Source organism: Nelusetta ayraudi, unplaced genomic scaffold (genome assembly GCF_046127955.1).
Source record: "Nelusetta ayraudi isolate G7.1 ecotype Tasmania unplaced genomic scaffold, CSIRO-AGI_Nayr_v1 ptg000034l, whole genome shotgun sequence".
NCBI classification, from domain to species: Eukaryota; Metazoa; Chordata; class Actinopteri; order Tetraodontiformes; family Monacanthidae; genus Nelusetta; species Nelusetta ayraudi.
Window position 1 is genome coordinate 7,763,410 of NW_027466084.1, and position 8,979 is coordinate 7,772,388.

The following is an 8,979-nucleotide window of genomic DNA, read 5'->3' on the forward strand; positions in this document are numbered from 1 at the left end:
TGAAGATTACATTAGGAAAGAAATGAAGGAATATACAGACCTTAACGGTAGCACAGTGACGTCACAGAGTATTTTATGGGATGCTGGAAAAGCAGTATTGCGTGGGAAGATTATAAGTTGGGCATCACAAAGGAAAAAAGAAAAACTTAAACACCTTAACGACTTGACAAGTAAATTAGACTCACTGGAACGGAAGCATGTAGAGACTAACGACCCCACCTTATTGGAACAAATAACCGTAGTAAAATCAGAACTAAATAAGAAACTGAACGACCAGGAGGAACTTACACTTAAGTATATCAAACAAACCCACTATGAAAATGGACCCCGTGCTAAAAAACTCTTAGCCTGGAGACTTAAAAAACAACAGTCTGGAAGATCCATATATAAAGTAAAGGACCCGGTCACCAACCAGATGTGTTATAAGCCAGAAGCAATACATAAGTCTTTTGAATCATACTACAGGAATTTATACACTCAACCCGAATTAGCAGAAGCAGTAACAGTCAATCAATTTTTTGAAATCCCTAGACCTGCCATCTGTTGTCACAGAACAAAATAAGTGCTTAACTACAGAGATTACAAATGCAGAGGTCGACAAGGCAATTTCTAAACTGAAAACAAGCAAAGCAGCCGGGGGAGATGGACTACCAGCAGAATGGTATAAGACTTTTAGGTACTCTGTGACCCCACTGCTATTTATTAAATTGTTTTACCTATGTCTTAAAAGGTGGCGAGACCCCACCATCTTGGAAACAGGCCATATTATCTGTAATACTGAAACCAGGGAAAGCTAGGACAGATTGCAGCTCATACAGACCTATCTCAGTTTTAAACACTGATTATAAAATTTTCACTTCAATTATTGTCAACACACTAGAAAATATTATCCCTAACCTAATTGACACGGACCAGACAGGTTTTGTTAAAAATAGACAAACACAAGACAATGTTAGGCGAGCTATACATCTGTTCCATATAATGAGCAAAGGAAACACAATGTCCTTAGCAATTAGCTTTGACACAGAAAAAGCTTTTGACTCTGTTCTATGGGAATTTTTATACCTGGTCCTGCAACGTTTTGGCTTTAACAATACAGTTATAAAATGTTTAAAATTCACCTGTGGCCCGGATCAGAATAAATGGCAGTCTTTCAGGTACAATCCGTTTGGAGAGGGGTTGCTGACAGGGCTGCCCACTGAGCCCCATCTTGTTTGCTCTATTTATAGAGCTACTTGTTCAAAAGATTAGGGAAGACCCAGAAATCACAGGAATACTATTCAAGGGGAAAGAATATAAGACATGTTTATATGCAGATGACATCCTGGTGACTTTATCCGACCCGGATACCAGTCTCCCTAAATGAATGCCCTCCTTCGACCAATGTGGTTCATATTCGGGATACAAATTGAACATAGAGAAAACTCAAACTTTTACTTTGAATTACATACCTCAAGAAAACATACGTAAGTCCTTTAAATTTAAATGGAAAACCAGAATTTTCAAATACCTAGGTCTTCATATTCCCAAGACCCCCAAAGATTTATATAGTGTAAACTACGGTAGCATCACAACCAAAATTAAAAATGATCTGGACAGTTGGACCCCCCTAGTACTTGATTTTTACAACCGAATAGATACTTAAAAAATGGTTATTTTACCACAATTGTTATTTCTACTCCAATTGCTACCTGTAGAAATACCCAATAAGAAATTCAGTGAATGGAATCGGATCATTTCTAGATTCATATGGCAGAACAAGAAACCAAGGGTATGCTACAAAACATTACACTTAACAGGGACGGATGTCACTCCCATGCTTGGAGGACTACTATAAAGCAGCACAACTGCAGTATATAGTCTACTGGTGCAGGGCGGGTTACGATGCAAAATGGAAGGAGCTAGAATTTGACCAACTAGATATCCCACTTCAATCTCTGCTGGGTGACAAAGCTTTCAAGACTATATACTCTAATAACCTATGTGATGTTATAAAAACTCCCCTAAATATTTGGTACAAAGAGATGAGCAAAGCGCACCTGGAAAAAAAATCTTGGTTATTAAGATGGGTCGAACATGATAGAGTATTCTTGTGTTATTCTTTATCTTGGTTTATATTGTATGATCACTAGTAGCACGTGTAAACTGTTAGAATCCTAGGCTAACATATACGCATCGTATTTCACTTTGTTTTATGGCCTGCCACTGATGTGCTCGTCCTCTCCCTGTACAGGATATGAGCTGTGAAATCGGTCAACTATCGTATAGTCGTTGGTTTGTCTCTCTCTGTTCTCCTCCCTGTTCTTTCCTTATCTTATCCCCTCCCAGTCCTGTGTATAAGAGACCTTCTTCCTCCTTCCCTCCTCGCACTCGCACTCCCATTTTACTGTGTTTTGTGCCTCGGAGCTCCGATCCCTTTTTTTATTGTTTGTTCATTAAATTACTTATTATCCCAGTATTCCTGCATCGGCATCTTCGCTCTTTTCCACAACAATTTGGCGTCACGAACAGGATTGCTGGAGACCTGTCAGTGGAACTCTGGGACGTTGAGGGCCCGGGACCAGGAACGGAGGAAACTCCTCGTTCCCCCTCTACCTCGAACCAAGCATTCAGAGATGAGAGGATCGGCGTCTAAGAGTGGATCTGATCGGCTTCACGTCTATCCAAGCGAACCTGGAAGGGAAGTGCTGATTCAGAGATCGGGTGAGAAGTAATTGTTCTTGTCTCAGACATATCAGTGACCAGTGGGTTGTTTTCCTTGTCGTCTACGAACGGTCCCGGGGCAGGACGGAGCGCATACGTTAACGTGCCTGTCAGGTCGGTGTTGATTCTGAATCAACACTGAAATTCCCGCTCCACAAGTGAGCCGGAAGCTTCTGGTAGGTAAACTACCAGAGGGGTGAGTTTTTTCTCCACCTTTTTGCTCCAGAGTAAGAAAAAGGGGTGCACGGGGACGCCTGTGTATTTTCTGACTTGGAATTTTGTGAAAACTTAGTGAAAAGTCAGAGTAATAAGTCTAGCTAGACAGTGCTGGGGAAGAACCAGAGCAAAGTGGCTGCTGCTGTTCCCCAGGGGGGACCAATTGTGGACGACATGAGGAAAAAATATGGTCCAGATTGTCTTGACATGTTGGGAATTTGGGTTGAAAAGTATGATTTCCCAGCAGGGGGATCACTGAGTTTGGAGGAATTGAGAAACCTCCGGGATAAATTGAAGATAGCAGAGGGAAAGGTTACAAAAAAGAAAAAAACAAACAAATATGCAATTCAGATCATCAAAGATCATGAAAGGTGTTTTTCATTTTGGAAAACTGAAGCAGAAGTCAGGGACAGGAAACAAGTAAAAAAAACAAAAAACAAACGTGTGAACAGCGCTGGGCGCTGGAGCACAGGGGTGACAGAGATAACGGCAGAGGGTGCACACACTCACACACACTCCCCAGAGGAGGGAGAAAAGGAGCCGCTCACACACGAGCATTCAAATGCACCAAATCGAATGTATCTTTCTCTTACAGGCCCGAGGGACCCTCTCCTGGACATGCCTGTCTTCCCTCCTCCCGCCTGCCCTCATCCAATGCTACCACCGTACAACCCTGCGCACTCCAGCACCGACGCCGCAGCGTCGCCACGTTCATCAGGACTGCCGTCAACCAAACGGCCAGCCTCATCACTGCTTTCAGACAAGGGCTGCTCCCCCAGATCGCCAAAGCAGTTAACACAAGCTGCTGCGTGGGGATTGAAGATGCCCGGCTGACAGAGGTCCGACGTCATGCAGTGCACGCTGAGAGGCTTCTGCAGGAGGCCAGCGATGCAGAGGACAAGAAGATAAAGCGTGCCTCCCTCACCATGATGAAGCTCCTCAGTGACACAGCGAGACGGCCCTACAGGAACAACGACAACCAACGAAGGGCGACTAGCGGAGATAGAGGCGAAAAGGGGGCGTGCCACATCTGCGGCCGAATGGGTCACTGGGCCAGAGAATGCCCTGACAAAGGAAGACACCGCGGGCAGAACCATGCCCACCGCAGCCAAGAGAGTGATCGCGAGGGCCGGAAAAGAGGATCCAACTTAGAGCAGCTGAGGGGGGAGAGTGGAGTGCGGGACACGGCATGGACCCGGCGAGACGGACCCCCGGCCTACAGCGTTTTCGCAGGGAAGTGATGCACACACACACATGCAACACGCTTCTTGCAATGAAGAAATGCTTGCTGTCCCCTCTAACTTCCCTTCCCCTGCTGACAAATACACTGATTCATATTCTGATGTGGATTATTCGGAAACGTATACTGATTTACATGTTGATGCTGATTTTTGTTCTGACAATGATTTAGGTTCGACTGATTGCTCTCAGCCTGACGGTGAGACATGCATTGACACTGACACAGAGTTTGAGGTTGATTTACGTGACCAAATTTTGAGCACCATTGACAGGTTTAGAGCGTCGTCACGTGCCGCCTCCTCCCACATACACGTTGTATAAAGAAGCTGCTTTTGAGAAACTGCCGCGGCTCACTTTTAGAATTATGGGTAAAAATATCACGTTCCTAGCCGATAGCGGAGCAACATTGTCGTTCCTTCGTGTAGAAGAACTTCCCCAGTGTAAAAAAAAAAAGTGGGAGATATGTTTATTCTGTCGGAGCAGCTGGAACGAAGAAGAGAGAGCCTCTCACCACTCCACTTACTTGTATTGACTACGGCGACGAGACATGCACATCACAAAACCAAATTAAACACAGCTTTGTATTGTCAGAAGTGTGTCCGATGAATTTGTTGGGAAGAGATTTGCTTCTAGCCATGGGCATGAATCTCATCTCCACCCCCGACGGGTTGATTGTTGCCAGGTCGTTATCTTCCTCGACCTTGGCTCAAATTCCTAAGCCTCTCTTGCATGTCTATCAGTGGTTGCTTCCCCTCGAGGCCCCAGAAGAATTGATAGTGGCGGCTAACGATAAGGTGCCAGGTGATGCTCACTTCATGAAAGCTCCCAATTTGCAGTGCAACTCGTGAAAGAAACAGTGTGTTTGAGAGTCAGTTTTTTTTTTTTTTTTTTTTCCAAGCGTGAATGATGACCTCTTTGTTTCTACGTTGTTTTGGGGCCCCCAACGATGCGTTGCCTCTGTTTCACTCACACCAGAGCAGAGTGCATTTCTTTTTTTTCTGTCCGTGGGTCTACCCCACACATTTCACTTTCCAAGAGTCCAGGCGATGAGTGGAAGGACCTAGGTCCGTTTTTGACGAAATGCCTGTCGACCAAAGACTGGCACCGAAAGGAGCGGGGACATTTTTACTCCCCCACCCTGAATGTGCATAAGACTGATTTTCCACTGGAAACACAGGCTCTTCGCTGTCTGCACCTGACAGAGACACGTGACAGCGAGCGCCACAACACGAGTTTTGCATGTTTCACTGACACATCGCAGCTGCCCGAGGAACTGAGTGAGGTTCCCTCCTCACTGTGGGCTGCTCACAAATACGATGTGGGACTGATCAAAGGTGCCGAACCGGTGAAGATCACACCCAAAAGTGATATTCGACCCAACCAGCCGCAATATCCTCTGAAGCCAGAAGCTGTTGAAGGGATCACTCCTGTTTTTGATTCTCTTCTCGAAGCAGGTGTCATTGTCCCATGCCCCGACTCGCCAGTGCGCACGCCCATGTTCCCTGTAAAAAAGGCCAGAGTTCCTCCTCAACGTGATGACTGGAGGTTTGTTCAACATTTGAGAGCAGTTAACGCTGCTGTCCACGCCAGGGCACCGAACGTGCCCAACCCACACACGACTGCCTAGCAGAGCTAGACACAATTTGCTCCCCCCGACCTGACCTGACCTGACGAACCCCTTGCTAATGCTGATTTTGTTTTCTACGCAGATGGTTCAGCATTCCGGGACGACAAAGGCGCCAACAGAGTTGGTTACGCAGTTGTCTCCGACTCGGAGGTCATCTGCTCTGACTCCCTTCCATGTCACCTCTCAGCACAAGGGGCAGAGCTGGTTGCGCTAACTGAAGCGTGTAGATTTGCAGAGGGCAAGTCTGTCACAATCTACACAGACTCCCGTTATGCGTTTGGTGTCGTTCATGACTTTGAGGCACTGTGGAAATGCAGGGACTTCCTCAAGTCAGACGGGAAGCCGGTGTTAAATCATGTGCTTATTGCTGACCTCTTGCGAGCCATACTTTTGCCCTCCCAAATAGCAGTGTGTAAATGTTCTGCTCACACTAACCTTCGTGACCCTGTTTGCCAGGGCAAAGTCCGCTGCAAGGCAGCCTGCACCCTCGTCAGCCCCGATGATGACAGCCTCATTTGAGGAGGCTGATGCATCACTGGCTGAAATGCAGTCCCTCGCCACAGCGAAGGAGAAGGCCGCTTGGCGCTCCGCCGGCGCATGCTGGGACCACGTTACTGACATTTGGGTGGGACCAAACGGTAACCCGTGTCTGCCAAAACATTTATTTTCACATTTCGCAAAATTGACGCACGGTTTAGACCATGTGTCAAAAGGGGGGATGTTGGAATTAATTAATCAATTTTGGTTCACTGGAGGGTTTTCAGTCGTAGCACAGAAGCATTGTGAAGCGTGTTTAATCTGCCAGTGGAGTTGTTACAACACCTCAGTTATTGCTTTTGCCACTTCGATCTCCAGCTGTGTATCAGGGAGCCCCTTCACATTTAGGCCATCCATGTTCAGCACAAACTCTTCTGACATTTCTTGCAGAGGAACCTCTTGTCCTGCCACTTTCCAGCGATGTCCGCTCAGAAAGTTGTGAGGATGCCTTGCCTTGTCTTGCCATGTGAAAAATGATTTCCGAGTAGGGTTCCAGAGACATTTACAATGAACAATTAGCTTTTCTCCTACAACCAGTGAGCAAATCTGCAGCGCTCTGCCTGAGTCAACACGAGCCTCTAACTTGCTGATCTCGTACCTCCCTCCAAAGACCAGGGTAAAACGCACTGTTTTTTGTCTTTGTGTTTTAGTGATTTTATTTTTTGTTCTTCAAACTATAAAAATAGAATCAAGCCATTTTCAAATGTTCTTGTATTTCATATCACACAGTTAAAAGGAAAAATGTCTCATATTTCATATTTGTTTTTTTTTTCATTGTAAAACGAAAAACAAATTAGCGTCCGTTTTTGGTTTTTCAATCCAATGACCAAAACATACTCGGACCATAATGGACTTATTGGTGATTTTATTTATGAGTCAAATAATGCAGCCACGTTCTTAAAATGAAAAAGCATTTCTGCTGTTGCTTTTTCATTTGGATTATGGTAACTGTCTGCTTCCACACTCCAGTGGTTCTGCACATTAGTATAAATAGAGTGATTCTCTATCATGACATCACAGGACGGCGGCACACTGACTCATTCCATGAACCTGGACACTGATGATCCAGACTTTGGACCAGATGAGCCAACAGGCCACAGTGGAAACGGGTCAGAACATGGGAGTGGCTGCTGAAAGGATACAGGTAGGTGGCGCTGTCATCCCAAGTTGTGTGGTGTGGAGGATCGGGGCCAAAGTTCCAGATGCTCACAGATGTGACTGTGGATTCAGGAGGAGTGTTTGAAGGCTGGACTCCCAACAGTGATTGGCTGCTGAGGACCTCTCAATCACAATCAGGTTTTTTAGTGGCTGTGAGATTGAAAGTGAGATTGCATTGTCCAGGGAGGAGGACAGCAGTCAGTCATGTTTCACCTCCAGTCAACACGCAGTGGTTCACATGAAGGTCCAAGAGGCCTACAGACCTACACAGAGTCTGGATGTGGCAGCACAGTGGCATCATTGTCTTTGTTGTGTTGTTTGGTCATTGTGATCCAATGTCATGTGAGAGAAGGACGAGTGCATTTATATTGGAGTGAGTTTCTTACAAATACAGATCGCACGATTTCTATCCCAATTGTTAAGTGGGAAAGAGACCTGTCTCTCCAGCCTCACTCTAATTTCTGGAGAACAATCTGCCTGAACACCTTTTCACTGATAAAACCACCTATTCTACAATTAATACATTTTAAAGTACTCCACAGGATCCACTACACCGGGCAGCGGATGTTTCAGATGGGCATGACCGCCTCTCAGACCTGCTCACACTGCACAGTTAATGTCCCAGATAATTACCTACACGCTGTATGGCATTGCCCACCAGTAAATAAATTCTGGCACGTAGTATGCAATGATCTATCAGCACAGGTTGGTTACAACATCACAGCCACTCCTTCTTTTTGTCTCATAGGGGACCTCAGTGATATCAAATCAGATAAGGCAGAATCTCGCATGCTGATCACCTCCTTATCTATCGCTTAGAAAACAATCCTCACAAACTGGAAAACAAAACAACACCTGCACATTGCACAATATAGCAACTTACTGTTAGACCACACCTCCTTGGTAGGAATGTCTGCTTCATCCTATAACTAACTAGTAATCAATCAATAGCTGAGGCTGCTGGTTGATGTGGGCAGCCGTGGTGGGGGGTCGGGGGTTGGGTGGGTGGTGCTCCAGGGGTGGTGCTCCGGGAGGGGGGGGGGGCGTCCCTGGCTCTGATCTGGGGGCCCCCTTGTTGGTGGGAGGGCTGGTCCGTCCCTGTGTCTGGGGACTGGCGCTGGATCGTACGCGGTGGGGTCGCATGCCTGGGGTGGGGCTGCGCGTTCGCCGGCTACCGCTCCTGTGTGCCCGGGTGGTGCGGTGCGGTGGGGGGCGGGCCCCCTTTGGCTCCTGGATCCCTGTGGTGTCCCCGGCCCCGATGTCGCTGAGGGGATGCGCTGACCGGGAGTCCCCCCTGGTCACATAATAGGTGTTTTTAAATGTTTTTTTCCCCTAAATTTTTAATTTATTTATTTATTTTCTTCTGTTTCGGGGGATTTGTGTCTTGGGTGATCGCTGCCCGGCCTTCTGGCCTTAAGACCCTCTCCAATCTTAATAGCATTATAGACACTTTGGAACTGGGGGGGTGGTTCGTGCACTGCGGCCGCCGCCCTGCTCAG